This window comes from Canis aureus, chromosome 6 (assembly GCF_053574225.1).
Source record: "Canis aureus isolate CA01 chromosome 6, VMU_Caureus_v.1.0, whole genome shotgun sequence".
Classification (NCBI taxonomy): Eukaryota; Metazoa; Chordata; class Mammalia; order Carnivora; family Canidae; genus Canis; species Canis aureus.
In genome coordinates this window covers 9,985,780-10,005,893 of record NC_135616.1, presented here as the reverse complement: position 1 = coordinate 10,005,893, position 20,114 = coordinate 9,985,780, and the positions used below count along the sequence as shown (strand labels likewise).

The 20,114-nt window shown below is 36.9% G+C and overlaps 1 long non-coding RNA gene across 2 annotated transcripts in view; it reads left to right on the top strand.

The window, feature by feature from the left end:
* The first annotated feature begins 7,649 nt into the window (after window positions 1-7,649).
* The window catches only part of LOC144315488 (uncharacterized), a 133,865-nt gene continuing 121,400 nt past the window's right edge, over window positions 7,650-20,114 (top strand). For both annotated transcript variants that reach the window (XR_013381188.1, XR_013381185.1), the window contains exon 1: window positions 7,650-7,753. This is a non-coding gene — a long non-coding RNA (uncharacterized LOC144315488). The remainder of the gene's footprint in view (window positions 7,754-20,114) is intronic.

The window sequence follows — 20,114 nt, the reverse complement described above, 5'->3', positions numbered from 1 at the left end:
TCAGAAATGAGACATAGGAACAGCTAATATTACACACACACACACACACACACACACACACACACACACCACAATCTATAGAAGCATTGCTTTGGCAAGAATGAGTAATTACATTTAATAGAGATGCCTCCTTCTGAGTGCTAGGATGATAATCTGTATGAAGTAGGTGCTAGATAAATGTTGCTAGTTTACTGGAAATTTGGTAATTTTAACTTAATTAGTCCTGTGATAAATGGAGGAATCTTTCCCCATAGAAGAGATGCTGCTTAAAAAGACCAATGATGTAAGTGCCTTACGCTTTTAAAACATCTCCCCTCTCTTACATGCTGCTTTTCCATCACCTTGACTACTCAGTTTTAGAATCTCAGGTGCCTGTTCTAGTCAAGTCTGCAACTAGTAGCAAAGGTTTATGCTCTGTGCAGATATTAAAATAGACCCTCATGATATTTCAGCCAATTCCCTTTTCCCCCCTCGCCCCCCTTTTTTTACTGGTTGATAACACTCAAGAATAATGAGATGGTCACAAAAAAGTGCCTCAGAGAATTTAGACTTTGCATAGTTCCTGTGTTAGACACATGCCAATACTGTACAGAGTAACTTGGAAAAAGATTTCAGGTGGGAGTGTGAATATTTTATGTTTCAAAGCTCAGCTCCTCGAGTTCTATTTCACAACATAACACCTTAGACTTTGTTGCAGTGGGGCTCTCAACTCTGTTTGCTACCCCTAGGAAACGAGGGGGTCAAGTGACAGAGGTGCCAAAGGGCTGTCTGCCTCTGTTGTACACATATATACATTCCCCAGTGTGAGGAAAGCCATCTCACCCTTCTTAAGCAAGATACATTTACCTTTAATGTAGTTAGCAACAGGGAGCTGCTGAGGTGTTTTAGTTGGCAATGATGGACACTTAAAAAATCAGGTTATCACTCACCAAAAGGTGAAAGAAATAATTTTTTTTTAACTTTTAGGATTTAAAATATATTTTATTTATTAGAGAGAGAGAGAGAGAGAGAGACTGAGGCAGGGGGTGGGGAGCAGAGAGCAGAGAGGGATAAGTGGGCTCAATCTCAGGACCCTGAGATCATGACCTGAGCCGAAACCAAGAGTCCAATGCTTAAACTGACTTAGCTATTCAGGCACCCCAAGAAATCAAATTTTTAAAAAGCAACATTCTTTAGAGTTTGTCTCCATTCAAATAAGGTCCTGAAAAATATTCAACTAGTTTGCTCCTTTAATCAAAAATAGGAAAAGGCAGGGAAATAGAAAATAGAGAATTAAAAGAATCAAATAAAGAGAAAGGGCAGTTTGGAGGCCTTTCCACTCCTGACATGATTCTGGTAGGAGTAAAACAAAACCCCAACCAGTGGGAAACCCATTTCCAACTGATAGTCATATCTTGGCTGGCCTCAGTTAAGGAAAATCTGAGCAGGTTTGATCCTTAAAACAATGAGTTTAACTCATTTTGGCAGAATATTTTTCTTTTTTCCTTTTTTTTGCCTTTTGAGAAAGTATAAAAGAAAATCACCTTAAATTTTAAAATAGCCTGAAAAATGCATTTTTTAAACACTCTTTTATTAAACAAAGCTTCTGAAAGAGCAGAATTTTAAAAATCCTAATCTGTCAAGAGCCAGTAAGTTTATAAAATATAAAATGTGTTTGAATTTCATAGCAGTGTCAAACTCATACATTTTTTCAAATGTTTACTCTTACTTTGGGTTCTTACCTCCCCATGGACTAGCACTGAATATTTTGCAGGATAGCTCCAGTTCACAGACTTCTTAGAGAAGTTGATCAAGAGCATAGGGGTCAAACGGTTGGTCATATATATGTATATATTGTAGGTCAAATGATCCATTCAAGTGCAAAGGAGGGCATGCTTCTAGAATGTCATTCAGGCTCTAGTCTATTTCTGTTTTTAATATTCTTCAAATGACACTTACTCAGTGATTTGATGCCACTTATCCAGAACCTACCAGGCTCCCCTCTACCCCTCATCAGATAATTAGCCTGTTCATTTCACCTCCCTTGACAAATGAAGGATTGAGTTGGCTCCTTCCAGCACCGTGCTTTCCTGAATCTCTGCTGGTGTGTTTCAGACACTGCTGGAGGTTTTGTCTTGAACAGTTTTCCACCAAGTGGATCCAACAAGACCTGTCTGGGAAGTATACTTCTGCCTCAGCCAGTGATTATCTGCCTTTCCTCTCCTTTCCCCTTAGAAAGGGCTCCACTACATAAAAAATAATCAAGAAAGGGATAAAATACAGGGGGCAAAGTCATGAACAGATGAGAGGGCTATTTATTTGTGGAGAATTCTAGAAAATCCTGAAATAGAGATTGGGTTTGGGAAAATTGAGATTGGGTAAAAACTGATGTGAAAGTTTGTGATGAGAATCAAGTAGATAATTGCAATGGATTATGATAAGATTTCAGAACTTAGTGTATGTTATTGCACTGAGCAAGACTCCCACTCTCCACCTGTAATGTATTCACACTGGGCAGATAAATATGGCTCGAGATAGAGAACAGCCAGGCTGCCCTATCTTGCTTTAAACAGAAGATCTCTAAACACAACCAGCCCTTAATGTTGTTCAATTATCCCACTACATCTACCTAGCCCATTAGTCTGTCTTCATCTGCAGCTACATCTGCAGATGACTAGAGCTGAGGATGGTCAGGAACTAAGCCTTCTGATCGGTTTGGCACAATGCTCTGTCCCACTCTGTAGAGGAGCCCTGACCACTAACATGAAGATAAGTTGCTCCAGTTCTCCCAGAGAATGAGGCTCAATTCTTTTGATAAGAGCATAGGTGATTTCTTCTGGGCAGCTTATCATCTAATGCAACTATTCCAAAGGCCAGGCTTTTTGTTCCAAAGGCCATCCCATTTTCATCTCCTTTGTTTATTCCTCTTCTAACTCCTTCTCTCCTACCAATACCTTGCATGTGCTGGCCCAGAGCATCCTGGAATCCATTTCACCTGCCAGCATGGTTTTCTTGAAATATCTTACCCATCGATGTCTGCAACCAAGTATCCTGGGTGGCTCAGCAGTTGAGCATCTGCCTTTGCCTCAGGTCCTGATCCCAGAGTCTCGGGATCGAGTCCTACATGATGATCCTTGTATGGAGCCTGCTTCTCCCTTCTGTCTGTGTCTCTGCCTCTGTCTCTCTCTGTCTTTCATGAATAAATAAATAAAATCTTTAAAAAAAGTCTCAAACTAGGGTATGTCACCAAAACATTTTAAAACAAACTAGAGCATATCATCATAAAATTTTGAAATAGTGCTGATAAAGAGAAAATCTCAGTATTCTATGAAGAATAAATAAGCAGGACTTAGGCTACAAATGATATTACCCTTCTAAAACAGCAGGCTTTGAAGAAAGAAGACAATGAAACATTGACTCTCAAATGAGTGCTATTTAAGGAATTAATATAGATATTTGTATGTCAAAAAAACAACAGAAGTCTGATTTATGCTTTGGATATATTAGGCATACTTCATAGACATTGCAGGTTCAGTCCAGAACAGACCACAGCAATAAAGTGAGTATCACAATAAAGCAAATCAAATGAATTGTTTGGTTTCCCTGTACATATAAAAAATATGTTTACACTATAAACTTGTCTAAGTGTGCAATAGCATCATGTTTAAACAAATAAAGTACATGCAGTAATTAAAAACACATTCTTGCTAAAAAAATGCTAACATCTGAGCTTTCCGTGAGTTATGCTTTTTTGTTGGTGGATGGACTTGTCTCTATGATGGCGCTGACTGATCATTGTGGTGATTGCAGAAGGTTGAGGTGGCTGTGTAAATTTCTTTTTTTTTTTTTTTAAGTTTTCATTTAAATCCCAGAGAGTTGACATATGGTATAATGTTAGTTTCAAGTGAGTGTATAATATAGTGATACAACAATTCCATACACTACCCAGTGCTCATCACAAGTGCATCACCTATTTAACTCATCCTCCCGCACCCACCTCCCTTCTAGTAACCATTAGTTTATTCTCTAAGGTTAAGAGTCTATTTCTTGATTTGCCTGTCTGTTTTGTTGTTGTTGTTGTTGTTGTTGTTGTTTTCTTGCATTTGCTCATTTGTTTTGTTTCCCAAATTCCATATGTGAGTAAAATCATATGACATTTGTCTTTCTCTGACTTACTTATCTCACTTAGCAAAATACTAACTCCATTCACATTTTTACAACTGGAAATATTTCTTTCTTTTTTACAGTTGAGCAATATAATACTCTGGTTTCTCTTCAGATCGTATAAATCTTTTGCCCTTTTACAGTTGAGTAATATAACATTATATATTATGTATATGTACATATATTATATACATATATATTATGTATACACACATACATATACCACATTTTCATTATCCATTCATCAGTTAGTGGATTGTTTGGGCTGTTTCCATAATTTGGCTATTGTAGATAATGCTGCTATAAATATCAGGGAGCATGTATCCCTTTGAATTCATATTTTTATGTTCTTTGGGTTAATACCTAGTAGTGCAATTGCTGGGTCATAGGGTAGTTCTGTTTTTAACTCTTTGAGGACACTCCATAATGCTTTCCACAGTAGCTGCTCCAGTTTGCAGTCCCACCAACAGTGCAAGTGGGTTTCCCTTTCTCCACATTCTTGACACTACCAGTTGTTTCTTGTGTTGTTGATTTTAGCCATTCTAAAAGTGTGAAGTGGTTTCATTGTAGTTTTGATTTGCATTTCCTGATGATCAGTGATGTTAAACATCATTTCATGTGTCTGTTGGCCATCTGGATGTTTTCTTGGGAAAAATGTCTACTCATGTCTTCTGCCCAATTTTTTAATTTGATTGTTCTTTGGGTATTGGGTTTTATAAATTCTTTATATATTTTGGATAGTAACCCTTTATAATATATGTCATTTGCAAATCTTCTCCCATTCTGTAGGTTACCTTTTAGTTTTGATCATCGTTTCCTTTTCTATGCATAAGTTTTTTATTTTAATGAAGTCCCAATAGTTTACTTTTGCTTTTGTTTCCCTTGCTTGAGAAAATATATTTAGAAAGAAGTTGCTATGGCCTGTGTCAGAGAAATTACTGCATTTCCTTTCTTCAGGGACTTTTATGATTTCAGATCTCACATTTAGATCTTTAGTACATTTTGAGTTTATTTTTGTGTATAGTGAAAAAGAATGGCCCAGTTTCATTCTTTTGTAATTTGCTGGCCAGTTTTCCCAATACAATTTGTTGAAGAGATTGTCTTTTTTCCCATTGCATATTCTTTCCTGCTTTGTCAAGGATTAATTGACCATATAATTGTGGGTTCCTTTCTGGGCTTTTTATTCTGTTCTATTGATTTATGTCTCTATTTTTGTGCCAGTGTCATGCTGTTTTGATTACTGAAGCTTTGTAATAAACTTGAAATCTGGAATTGTGATGCCTGCAGCATTGTTCTTCTTTTTCAAGATTGCTGTGTCTATTCAGGATCTTTTGTGGTTCCATACAAATTTTAGGATTTTTTGTCCTAGCTCTGTGAAAAATTCCATTACTAGTTTGAAGGAAAGTGCATTAAATGTATAGAATGATTTGGGTAGTATAGACATTTTAACAACATTTGTTCATCCAATCTATGAGCATGAAATGTCTTTCCATTTCTTTGTGTCATCTTCACTTAACTTTCAGCAGTGTTTTATAGTTTTCAGAATACAGATCTTTTACTTGGTTACGTTTATTCCTAAAAAAATCTTATGATTTTTGGTGTAATTGTAAAAGGGATGGATTCTTTAACTTCTGTTTTTCCTGCTTCATTTTTGGTGTACAGAAATGCAACAGATTTCTGTACATTGATTTTGTATCCTGAGACTGTACCGAATCTGGGGATCAATTCTAGCAGTTTCTTCATAAAGTCTTTAGGGTTTTCTATGTAGAGTATCATGTCATCTGCATATAATGAAAGTTTTACTTCTTCCTTGCTGATTTGGATGCCTTTTATATCCTTCTGTTGTCTGATTGCTAAGGCTAGGACTTCCAGTACCATGTTAAGTAACAGTGGTAAAAGTGAACATCCCTGACTTGTTCCTGACCATAGAGGATAAGATCTCAGTTTTTTCCTATTGAGGATGATATTAGCTGTGTGATAAGGCCTTTATTATGTTGAAGTATATTCCCTCTAACCTTGCTTTGTTGAGGGTTTTTATCACAAATCGATGTTGGACTTTGTCAAATGCTTTTTCTGCATCTATCTAAATGATCATAGGGTTCTTATCTTTTCTTTTATTAATGTGATGTATCACGGAGATTAATACGTGAATATTTAACTATGCTTGCAACCCAGGAATAAATTCCACTTGATTGTGTGAATAATTTTTTTAAGTGTATTGTTGGATTCGGTTTGTTTGTATTTTGTCAAAGATTTTTGTAGCTAGGTTCATCCGGGATCTTGGCCTATCATTCTCTTTTTTGTTGTGTCTCTATCTGGTATTGGTTTCAGGATAATGCTGGCCTTATAGAAAGAATTGGGAAGTTTTCCTTCCCTTTTTTCTATTTTTTTTTTATTAATGTGAGAAGAAATGTTATTAAATCTTTACATGTTTGGTAGAATTTGCCTTTGAAATCATCTGCTCCTGGACTTTTGTGTTTTGGGAGTTTTAAAAATTACTAATTCAATGTTTTTGCTGGTTATCAGTCTGCTTAAGTTTTCTATTTCTGTTTCATTTTTTGGTAATTTATATGTTTCTAGATATTATGAAGGCATTTCTTCCAGGTTGTCCAATTTGTTGACATATAGTTTTTTTTATAACATTCTCTTATAATTGTATTTCTATGGTGTTGGTTGTTATTTCTCCTCTCTCATTTGTGATTTTATTTGGGTCCTTTCTCTTCTTTTTGATACATCTGGCTAAAGATTTATCAACTTCTTTAATTTTTTCAAAGAACAAGTCCTGATTTCATTGACATGTTCTATTGTTTTTTTCAGGTTCTGGTCATTTATTTCTGCTCTAATCTCTATTATTTCCCTCCTTCTGCTGGCCCTAGGCTTCATTTATTATTGTTTTCTAGCTCCATTAAATGTTAGCTTAGTTGTTTATTTGAGATTTTTATTATTTCTTGAGAAAGGCCTGTATTGTTATATTCTTCTCTCTTAGAACCACTTTTGGTGCATGTTAAGGGTTTTGGACTATCATGTTTTCTTTTAAGATTTTATTTATTCATGAGAGAGAGAGAGAGAGAGAGAGAGAGAGAGGCAGAGACACAGGCAGAGGGAGAAGTAGGCTCCATGCAGGGAGCTTGACGTGGGGCTTGATCCCGGGTTTCCAGGATCACACCCTGGGCTGAAGGCAGTGCTAAACCGCTGAGCCATCCGGGCTGCTCGGACTGTCATGTTTTCTATTTCAACTGTTTCTATGTACTTTTTTACTTCTTTTATTTTCTGGTTGACTCACTCATTCTTTAGTAGTATGTTGTTTAACTTCTGTGTTTTTGTGGTCTTTCCAGAGTTTTTCTTACACTTGACTTCTAGTTTCATATCATTGTGATCAGAAAAAGATGCTGCTATGAATTCAATCTCTTTTAATTTGTTGAGGCTTCTTTTGTGGCTTAATATGTCGTCGACTCTGGAGAACGTTCCATAGGCACTTGAAAAGAATGTGCATTCTACTGTTTTAAGATAGAATGTTCTGAATATATCTGTCAAATCCATCTGGTCCAGTGTGTCACTCCAAGCCATTCTTTCCTTGTTGCTTTTCTGTTTAGATAATCTGTCCATTGATGTAAGTGGGATGTTAAAGTCCTCTACTATTATTGTATTATTGAGTTTATGTTTGTTATGGTTTTATATATTTGGGTGCTCCCATGTTGGCTGCATAAATATTTATAGCTTCTTATTATAGCTTCTAGTTGAATTGTCCCCTTTATTATTATTTAGGGCCCTTCTTTGTCTCTTGTTACAGTCTTGTTTTAAGGTCTAGTTTGTCTAACATAAGTATTGCCACTCCTTTCTTTTGACATCCATTTGCATGATAAATGTTTACATATGCCTTCATTTTCAAAATGTAGGTGTCTTTGGGTCTAAAATGAATGTCTTGTAGGCAGCATATAGGAAGGTCTTATTTTTTTTTATCCATTTTGATTTCCTATGTCTTTTGATTGGAATATTTAGTCCATTTACATTCAAAGTAATTATTGATAGATAAAATTTATTGCTATTTTCTTACTTGTTTTATGGTTATTTCTGAAGATTTTTTTCTGACCCTTTCTTGTCTTTAATGTTTTGTTGATTTTATTTAGTGATGTATTTGGATTTCCTTCTCCTTATTCTTTACATGTTTATTAGTGGTTTTTGATACATGATTACCATTAGGTTTAGATTTAACCTAACTCTTCTGCATATAAAAATCTATATTAAATTGATGATTAAGTTTGAAACCATTCTTTATTCATTTTTCCCTATGTTTTAGGTATATAGTGTAGTATTTTACCCTTTATTTTAATATTTTATTTATTTATTCATGAGAGAGACACACACACGCACACAAACACACACACACAGAGAGAGAGAGAGAGAGAGAGAGAGAGAGAGAGATGCAGAGACACAGGCAGAGGGAGAAGCAGGCTCCATGCAGGGAGCCCAATGTCAGACTCAATCCCAGGACTCCGGGATCACACCCTGGGCTGAAGGCAGGCAGTCAACCACTGAGCCACCCAGGGATCCTCTATTTTACCCTTTTTGTTTGTGAGTTCCTTGACTGATTTTTTTACAGAAAAATTCATTCTTACTGCTGTTTCCCATCTTTTTACTGTAACTTTCAACCTCTCCTTTCCACTCAAGGAGACCTCTTTAATATTTTTGCATGGCTTATTTAATGATCACAAACTCCTTTTGACTTTGTTTGTCTGGGAAACCATTTATTTCTCCTTCTATTTTGAATGATAGCCTTGCTGGATACACTGTTCTTGGCTGCAGATTTTTCTCTATCAGCACTTTGAATATGTTATGCCCTTCTCTCTGGCTTGGAAAGTTTCTGCTGAAAAATCTCCTGCTAGCTAATGGGATTTCTCTTGTAAGTTAATGACTTATTTTGTCTTGCTGCTTTCAAGATTTTTTTAGCATATATTTTGCAAATTTAATTACAAAATGTCTTGGCATTGGCTTGTTTCTGTTGACTTTGATAAAGTTTTCTGTGCCTCCTCAATCTAGATGTCTATCTTCTTTCCCAGATTAGTGAATATTTCAGCTATTATTTCTTCAAATAAGCTTTCTGCCCCCTTTCTTCTCTCTTCTTCTTCTAGGACTCCAATAATGAATCTTAGTACATTTGATGGAGTCCTTGAGCTCCCTAAGTCTATTCTTGTGTTGCATAATTCTTCTTCCTTTTGTTCAGCTTCATTGCATTCCATTACTTTGTTTTCTAGGTTATTAGTTCACTCCTCTACTTCTTCCATCTGCTATTCATTGCATCAAGAATATTCCTAATCTTGTTTTTTACAGTCTTCATCTCTGATGATTTTTTAGTTCTTTTATCTCTATGGTAAGGGTCTGACTGGTGTCTTCCAATCTGTGCTCAAGTCCAGTGAGTATTCTTATGATCATTGCTTTAAATTCTCCATCAGCCATTATGCTTTAAAAAAAAAAAAGATTTTATTTATTTATTCATGAGAGACACAGAGAGAGACAGAGAGAGGCAGAGACAAAGGCAGAGGGAGAAGCAGGCTCCAAGCAGGGAGTCCAATGTGGGACTCAATCCTGGATCTCCAGGATCATGCCCTGGGCTGAAGGCAGTGCTAAACTACTGAGCCACTCAGGCTGCCCAGCCATCATGCTTATATCAGTTTTGCTTAGATTTCAGATGGTGACCGTATGTTGTTCTTTCATATGGGATAAATTCCTCTCTCTTTTCATTTTGTTAAATGTCCTCTCCTCTGCCTGCTTCTCTGTGTTAGAAAAGGCAGTTATGTCTCCTGCTCCTCAGGTAATGGACTCATGAAGAAGAGATCATGTCCTGCCCAAGGCCTGGCATTTCGGGAAGTATCTCCAGTGTGTACTGTGTGTGCTCTGCTGTTTTGTTCCTGCTACTCTACCCTTTAGGCCAGTCATCTGCAGAGGCTCTCCTTTCTTCCTGTGGGTAATGTTTTGCCCTGGATGAATGTGGCAAGTTTTAACTTGGTGTGCTCTTGTCTGCTTGCGAAATGAGAACCAGCTACACTCAGGCCCTATAAAACTCTTTGTTTGGGAGATGTAGTGTGAGCAGGGGTTTGTGCTGATCTTCCAGGAAAGGGGACTTCCTTGTTGGGAGTAAGGCAAGCATGACTGAGAATGGTAGTTCTACCCAAGCACAGGGGATGGGGCTTACTGTAAGCAAGTTAGACGCCCAATGCTGGTGCTGTGCTGTTTCCCGAAGGTAGCTCTGTGTTGGTACTGAGGGGCAGGGTAAGGAAATGGTGCTGATCAGCATCTTTGTTCCTGGAGAGGTGTCTTCATGAACACTGCCTCTCAGGGACATGCTCCAAGATGAGCAAATGATCTCCCCATTGTTGCCCCAGGTATCTTCAGATCTCTGTTTTCATGCTGTCTGCTCCCAGGTTGTTTCCCTGCCTTCCCTCTAAGAGCAGTGCAGTGTCCTTTGGGCTCTGTCCCAGCCAAGCCGGTCAACCTTTAATACTTCAGGCTTTTAAGACCCACTCGTTGCAAGAATTCAAGAAATTCAGCCCCTCATGCTCCAAGCCAATGGCTATGGGGGCAACATTCTCCTTGTGCATTTCCCTGTGTGTTCCTGTCTCTCTTACCCTTCTCCACAACTGCCGCAACCTTCTCTCCATATCAACTAGATCCATTTCTCCCTTAAACCATGTTTCTGAGTCTCCTACTTTCTTCAGTGTGTCCTTTCTCTTTAGTTGTGGAGTTTGTTCAGTCAGTCTTCAGGTCAATTTCTAGGGTAAATTATCCTCCTAAAGGATAACTTGATAGTTATCTAGTTTTATTCCTGAGAGAGAGTGAGCCTAGGTTCCTTCTACTGTGTCACTATCTTCTTGTTAACCTCCTATGGCAATTTCTTAAAATAGAACAATAATGAACTTTGTCACATGAACTGACTCTTCCTTTCACAAATTATTTCTCTATAGTAATGTGATGTTGTTTGATAGCAATTTACTTACAGATCAATAAATCTCACCAGACTTGTAGAAGAAGTAGAGCTTCTTTCAAAATTGGAGTAAATCCTCTCAAACTCTGTTGCTGCTTTATCAAATAAGCTTATGTATCATTCTAAATCCTTTGTCATTTCAACAATCTTCACAGCATCTTCACCAGGAGTAGATTCCACCTCAAGAAATCACTTTCTTTGTTTATCTATAAGATACAAGTCCTCATCTGTTGAAGTTTTGTTTAATGTTTTATTTATTTATTCATGAGAGATACAGAGAGAGGCAGAGACCTAGGCAGAGGGAGAAGCAAGCTCCATGCAGGGAGCCTGATGTGGGACTTGATCCTTGGACTCCAGGATCATGCCCTGGGCCAAAGGCAGGGGCTAAAACTCTGAGCCACTCAGGTGTCCCTGTTGAAGTTTTATCATGAGAGTGCAACAATTTAGTCACATCTTCAGACTCCACTTCCAATTCTAGTTCTGTTGGTATTTCTACCACATATGCGGTTACTTCCTCCACTGATGTCCTGTGCACCTAAGTCATGTATGAGGATTTAAAGCAGCTTCTTCCAAACTCCTGGTAACGTTGATATTTTTTACCTCTTCCCATGAATCTCAAATCTTTTTTATTAAGTTTTTTAAAATTTTAACTCCAATATAGTTAACATATATTGTTATTTTAGTTTCAGATGTACAATATAATAATTCAATAATCCTATACATTACTCAGCGCCCATCTCAATAAATGTACTCTTTAATTTCTATTATCTATTTCACCTATCCCTCCACTCACCCCTACTCTGGTAATCATCAGTTTGTTCTCTATAGTTAAGAGTCTGGTTTTTTAAAAAAATTCTCTCTCCCTCTTTTCTTTGCTCATTTGTTTTAATTTCTTAAATTCCACATATTGGTGAGATCAGGGGTATTTATTTTCTCTGATTTATTTCACTTAGCATTATACCCACTAGATCTATCCATGTTGTTGCAAACTGCAAGGTCTCATTCTTATTTATGGCTGAGTAATATTCCATTGTGTGTGCGTGTGTGTGTGTGTGTGTGTGTGTGTATCTAACATTTTCTTTATCCATTATTCTAACCATGGACACTTGGGCTGCTTCCACAATTTGGTTGTTGTAAATAATGCTGCTATAAACATCAGAGTGCATGCATCCTTCTGAATTAGTGTTTTTGTATTTTGGGCAATGGCCAAAGGAAGTAAGTACCCAGTAGTGTGATTACCAGATTGTAGGGTGGTTCTAGTTTTAATTTTTTGAGGAACTCCATATTGCTTTCTACAGTGGCCACACCAGTTTGCATTCCCACCAAGAGTGCTGAGTGTTCATTTTTTCCACGTCCTTGCCAACACCTATTGTTTTTTATGGTTTTGCTTTTAGTCATTCAGACAGGTTTGAGGTTCTAATTTGCATTTTGTTGATAAGGGATGATGAGTATCTTTTCATATGTCTATTAGCCATCTTTAGAGAAACATCAGTTCATGTCTTCTGCCCATTTTTTAATTGGATTGTTTTTTGGATGTTGACCTGTATTAGTTCTTTATATATTTTGGATATTAACCCTTTATAACATATGCCATTTACAAATATCTCCTCCTATTCTGTAGGTTGCCTTTGGTTTTGTTGATTGTTTCCTTTACTGTGCAGAGGCTTTTTATCTTGATGTAGTCTCAAGAGTTTATTTTTGCTTTTATTCCCTTGCCTCAGGAGATCTATCTAGAAAATCTTGCTATGGCCAATGTCAGGGAAATTACTGCCTGTACTCTTTTGTAGGATTTTTATCATTGTGGGTCTCACATTGAGGTCTTTAATCCATCTTGAGTTTATTTTCGTGTATGGTGACAGAAAGTCATCCAGTTTCATTCTTTTTCAATGAAAAAGAATGTTTTCCCAATACCATTTGTTGAATAGACTCTTTAGCCCATTGTATACTCTTTCTCTTTTGTTGAAGATTAATTGATCATATAATTGTGGGTTTATTTCTTGGATTTCTATTCTGTTACATTGACCTATGTGTCTATTTTATTACAACAGATTTGTAATATAACTTGAAGTCTGGAATTGTGATACTCCCCCAGTGTTATTTGTTTGGAATATTCTTTTTTTAAGATTTATTTATTATATTTATAGAGAGAGTGCACAAATGGGGGTAGAGGCAGAAAGAGAGGGAGACAAGCAGACTCTCCACTGAGCAGGGAGCCTGACAGAGCACCTGATCCCAGGACCTTGAGAAGAGTTGGGAGACTCAACCAACTATACTACCTGGGTGCCCTTATTTTGAATATTCTTAATGGCATCTAGAATGATGACTCTTTTCCAGAAGGTTTTCAATGGACTTTTCTCACATCCATCAGAGGAATAATATATATAGCACCTATAGACTTACAAAATGTATCTCTTAAATCATAAGACCTGCCAGTTTAAATAATTCCTTAATCCGTGGGCTGTGAGATGGATGTTGTGTTAGCAGGCATTAAAACAACTTTCCTCTCTTTAAAAAAAAATTATATATATATTTATTTATTCATAAGAGAGAGACAGAGAGGCAGAGACACAGGCAGAAAGAGAAGCAGGCTCCCTGTGGGAAGCCCAATGTGGGACCTGATCCCAGAACCCTGGGATCATTACCCAAGCCACAGGCAGACACTGAACCACTGAGCCACCCAGGTGCCCTAAAACAACATTCATCTTAATGTACATCTCCATTAGAGCTCTGGGATGGCCAGGTGAATTGTCAGTGAGCAGTAATATTTTGAAAGAAATCTTTTTTCTGAGCATGTCTCAAAAGTGGGCTAAAAATATTCAGTAAACCATGTTGTAAACAGATGTGCTGTCACCCAAGTTTGTTGTTCCATTCATAGAGCACAGGCAGTGTAGATTGAGCATAATTCTTAAGGGCCCTAGGTTTTTAGGAATGGTAAAGGATCATTGGTGACAACCTAAAGTCACCAGCTGCGTTAACCTCTACCAAGATTGTTGGCCTGTTCTTTGAAGCTCTGAAGCCATGCACTGACTTCTTTATAACTATGAAAAGACTAGATGGCATTGTCCAACAGAAGGGTGTCTCATCTACACCAAAAATCTGTTTTTTTTTAGTGTAGCCTCCTTCATCAATTATCTTAGCTATATCTTCTGGATAACTTGTTGCTTCTTCTTACACTTTCACGTAATGTAGACGGCTTCTTTCTTTAAGTTTCTGCTGATCTCACACTTTTTTCTACATCTTCCTTACCTCCCTTAGCCATCACAAAATTGAAGAGAGTCAGGGCCTTGCTCTGGATTATGCTTTGGTTTAAAGGAATATTGTGGCTTGTTTGATCTTCTAACCAAACCACTAAAACTTCCTCCATACAGCATTTTGTTTTCTTATTCATGTGTTCACTAGAGTAGGACTTTTAATTTCCTTCAAGAACTTTTCCTTTGCATTCACAACTTGGCTAACTTCCATAAGACCCAGCTTTCAGCCTATCTCAGCTTCCAACCGTAACTTCCTCACTAAACTTAATCATTTCAGCTTTTGATTTATAGTAAGAGATATGTAACTCTTCCTTTCACATGAACACTTAGAATTATAGAATTAACTGGCTTAATTTCAATACTTGAGGGAGGCTCAATGAGAAGGAAAGAGATAGGGAAATGGCAAGTCAATGGAGGAGTTGTAATGCACACAACATTTATTAATTAAGCTTGCTGTCTTATATGAGTACAGTTTGTGATGCTCCAAAATAATTAGAATGGTAATATCAAAGATCACGGATCACAGATCACCATAACAAATGTAATAATAATGAAAAAGTTTTAAATATTGCAAGAATTATCAAAATGTGACAAAGGGACACAAAGTAAGCAAGTGCTATTGGAAAAATTGCACCGATAGACTTGCTCAATGAAGGGTTGCCATGAACCCTCAATTTGTAAAAAAACAAAACAAAAAAAGAAAAAACACACAAAAATACATAAAGAAAAAGAAAACAACAATAAAATACAGTATCTGAGAAGCAACAATAAAATGATATGCCTATAAAACATTAAATTCAAAATGGATCATAGAACCAAATATAAAACTTAAAACTATAAAACTTATAGAAGAAAATATAAAAGAAAATACTTGGCATCTTGAATTAGGTGAAAAATTCTTAGTTACAACTCAATCATAAGAAACAACCTGATTACAAGCTGGGGAACATATTTGAACAAGACAGTTTACTAAAAAAGATATACGGAGGAGTGATGCTGGCATCTTAATCATGTAAGTCATTTCCTTTGTCTTTCTCCTTCAATTTACAACCAGCAGGACATCTATAACCCAATAAAGATTTCCCTGCATGGCATACCAAGACACCAGGGTGATTCATACATCTCTCCATCTGAAGGTGGATTGATTGGACCCACTGGAGTTGGGGGGATGTGGAGGAAGAAGTGTCAAAACCTGAGGAGTTGTGGTGGTGCATGTGACTCCCCGTGGTTCTGGAGCAGTGGGGCACCCAGGATCCTAGTGATCCCAGCAACATTTATGATCCTGGCAGCACTAATGACACTGGGGACCCTCCTTAGAAATTTTATACTCCTAAATATAGCCACGAAGTAGCTCCGTTAAGAGAAACTAAAAACATGTGTGTTTTTCTATCACCACTTGCTGGAAACAAAAGAAGGGCCTCTAATTTCCAACCTGTTAAACTATTAAAGTTTATCTGAATAAAGAAAGATGTTCAGTACTTCAAATGCACCTGCAGAGGCACATCTCATAATACACCATGAAAAATCATGATAATATGGTATCACGAAAAGAAAATGACAATTCCCCAGCAACCAAATTCAAAGTCACAAAAGATTGGGGTCTAACTTACAGAAAAGTCAAAATAGCTAACATGAAAAATTTCAACAAGTCACAAAGAAAACTCAGAAAGGAAATTTAATGAGCTTAGGAATAAAATTAATAAACAGAAGGAGTACTTCACCAAAGTCTTTAAAATTCTGGAAAAAAAGAAATTTTGGAGCAGAAGAACTCAATAAATGAGATGAAGAATGTCTTGGAGATGGAACAGATCAGATGGAAAAGATACTAAGTAATCTGGCAGACAGGAATCTAGAAATGATTCAGGTAGAAGAGGAGAACTAATATTTTTTAGAAATGAAAAAACACTGGGGGCCTAGGTGGCTCAGTTGGTTAAGCTCAGTCTGACTCTTGATCTCAGCTCAGCATCAGGAGTTCAAGCCCCATACTGGGCTCCCTGCTGGGCATGGAGCCTGCTTTAAAAAGTGAAGAATCTCTACAAGAGCTAACAGACTCTATTAGGAAAGCCAACACAAGAATAATGAGTATACCAAAAGGAGAAGAGGAGAAGGGCAGAGAGGTTATTTAAAAAATAATTGCTGAGGGCAGCCCCGGTGGCTCAGCGGTTTAGCACCACCTTCAGCCCAGGGTGTGATCCTGGAGACCCGGGATCGAGTCCCACGTTGGGCTCCCTGCATGGAGCCTGCTTCTCCCTCTGCCCCTCTCTCTGTTTCTCAAATAAATAAAAATAAAAATAAATACTTTCTTAGAACTTCTCACACCTGGGGAAATAACTAGACATGTAATTCCTTAAAGCTAATAGATTACCTTACATTCTCGATGCAAAAAGACCCTCTCCAAGACAATGTCATGAAGTTGTCAAAAGCCAATGACAAAGAATCTTGGAGGCAGCCAGGGGAAAAAGAAAGCTCTACAAAAGACCCCCCATTAGATTATCAGTAAATTTGTCAGCAGAAGCTCTACAGGCCAGGAGACAGTGGAATGATGTATTCAAAGCATTAAAAGATAAAATCTGTCTGCCAAGAATACTCTATCCAGCAGTTTTTTCTCAGATGTGAAAGGATAAATAAAAGCTTCCCCAGTCAAACAAAAATGAGGGACTTCACCACCACTAGACCTGCCCTACAAAAAATATTGAGAGGAGCCCCTCTGCTTGAAACAAAAAGACAAAGTATACAAAACTTTGAGTAATGTCATCAATAGAATCAGAAAATTTTAACACTATTTTAGAATAAAGGGTTAAACAATTACAGCATAATGGTTATAGGAGAAAATGACATTAAGATAACTAATAATATTACAGTTTGGTAATAAGCTCATAGCATAAGAAGGGGTAATTTTACAATAAAAATATGAAAGGGGAGGAATAAATGACAGAACTTGTGTAAGCAAATGATGGCAAATGGCTGTCAGCAGAAAAAAAAGACTATTTTATCTAAGAGTTGTTTATGCAAACTTTGTGGTAACCACAAAACAAAAAATCTAGGAGATCCCTGGGTGGCTCAGTGGTTTAGCACCTGCCTTTGGCCCAGGGCGCGATCCTAGAGTCCGGGGATCGAATCCCGGGATCAAATCCCGTGTTGGGCTCCCAGCATGGAGCCTGTTTCTCCCTTCTCCTGTGTCTCTGCCTCTCTCTCTCTCTCTATGTCTATCATGAATAAATAAATAAATAAATAAATCTTAAAATAAAAACAGAAATCTAGGGATGCCTGGTTGGCTCAGCAGTTGAGTGTATCTGCCTTTGGCTCGGGCTGTGATCCTGGGGTCCCGAGATCAAGTCCCACTCCTCTGCGAGGCTTCCTGTGAGGAGCCTGCTTCTCCCTCTGCCTATGTCTCTTCCTCTCTCTCGCTCTCTCTGTGTCTCTCATGAATAAATAAATAAAATCTTTTTTAAAAATCTAGAGCAAAAAGACAAAACATGAAAAAGGGGAAACTGAGCAAATCATCAGAGCAAATCACTCACCTAAAAAGGCAAACAGAAACACAGAGAAAAAGAAACAATGGAGATACAAAACAATCAGAAAACAAAAGATAAAATAGCAATAGTAAGTCTTTATATATCAATAATTGCACTAAATATAAGTAAATTGAATTTACCAATCAAAAGGCACAGAGTGGCTGTATGGATTAAAAAAAACAAGACCTAACTATATGCTGCTTTCAGAAGACCCATCTTGGGGACACCTGGGTGGCTCAGTGGTTAAGCACCTGCTTTCAGCTCAGGGTATGATCCTGGGGTCCCAGGATTGAATCCTACATCGGGCTCCCTGCATGGAGCCTGCTTCTCCCTCTGCCTGTGTCTCTGCCTCTCTCTCTCTGCCTCTCATGAATAAGTAAATAAAATCTTTAAAAAAAAAAAAAAAAAAAAGAAGACCCACTTTGGCTCCAACACGTACACTCAAAGGGAAGAGATAGAAAATGATATTCTAAGCTAATGGTAACCAAAAGAAAGCAGATGTAAGCTATACATAAATCAAACAAAATAGACCCTCAAGCCAAAAATGATAATGAAAAGTAAAACAGATCATTATATAATAATAAAGGAGTCAATACATCAAGAAGATACAACAATTCTAAGTATATATGTTCTCAACATATGAGCCCTAAAATATATCAAGCAAATACTAACAAATCTTAAGGAAGAAATAGACAGCAATATGATAATAATAGGGGACTTCAATACTCCACTATCAGCAATGTACAGATCATTCAGACAGAAAATCAGCAAGGGAACATTACAATTAAGCCACACTTTAGAATAAGTGGACTTAACACACATTTATAGAGCAGGCCATCCAACACCAGGAGGATATACATTATTCTCAAGGGCACATGGAACATTCTCCAGGATAGATCATATTATGGCCTTAAGAATTAATCTTAGCAAATTTAAGATTTAAAATATCAGCTGTTTTATCTGACCACAAGTTGAGAAATAACAAATCAACAAGAAGAAAGAGAGTAGATCTCCAAATATGTGGAAATTTAAAAACACACTTTGAAGTGACCAATGGATCAAAAAGAAATCAAAAAGGAAATTTAAAAATTTATCTCAAAACAAATAAAATGAAAATACAATGTATCGAATTTTGTAGGATTCACAGAGGAAAGTTTTGCAATTCACAGAGGAAAGTTTATAGCAATAAAGCATATACTAAGAAATTAGGTATCAAATAAACAACCTATATTTACACCTTATGGAACCAAAAAGAGGAAAAAAATTTAAGGCCAAAGTTAGCAAAAGGAAAGAAAAAAAAATCAAAGTAGAAGTAAATTAAATAAAGAACAAAAAAATTAGAAAGAATCAATAAAACTAAAAGCTGATTCTTTGAAAAGATAAACAAAACTGAGAAACTTTAATCTAGACTAAGAAAAAAGGACTCGAATTTAAAAATGAAAGAGGAGATACTATAACAGATACTATAGAAATACAGAAAATTCTAAGAGACTACCATGAACAGTTATATGCCAACAAATTACATAACCTAGGGAAAAGAGATACATTTTTACAAACACATACATACCTAACAAGACTGAACCAGGAAGAAATAGAAAACCTAAATAGACCAATAAGTCAAAGAATTGAGTCATTAGGCAAAAATTGCTCATCATAGAAAACTTCAGTGTTAGATAGCTTCACTGGTGAATTCTACTAAATGTTTAAAGAATTAACACCAATCCTCCTTAACCTTTTCCATAGTATTGAGGAAGAGAAAACTCACTCTTTCCCTTTCTTTTCCCTTTCCTTCCTTTCCTTTCCCTTATTCTCCCTCTCCCTCTCCCTTACCCTCTCCCTGTCCCTCTCCCCCATTTTCTCCCCCTCCCTCTTTCTCTCCCTCAGTTAGCTGTGGGTTTGTCATATATATCCTTCATTATGTTGAAGTATGTTGCTTCTGCACTAATCTACTTAGTGTTTTTATCATAAAAGGATGCTGGATCTTGTCAACTGCTTTTTCTGTGTCTATTAAGATGATCAGGTAATTTTTATCATTCATTTATTGATGTAATAATTTACATTTACTGATTTACACATGTTGAACCATCATAAATCTCACTTGATCATGGTGCAAAATCCTTTTAATGTGTTCTTGAATACAATTTAGTAATATTTCATTGAGAATTTTTGCACCTATATTCATCAGGGATCTTGGTCTATAGTTTTCTTATGGTATTCTTATCTGAC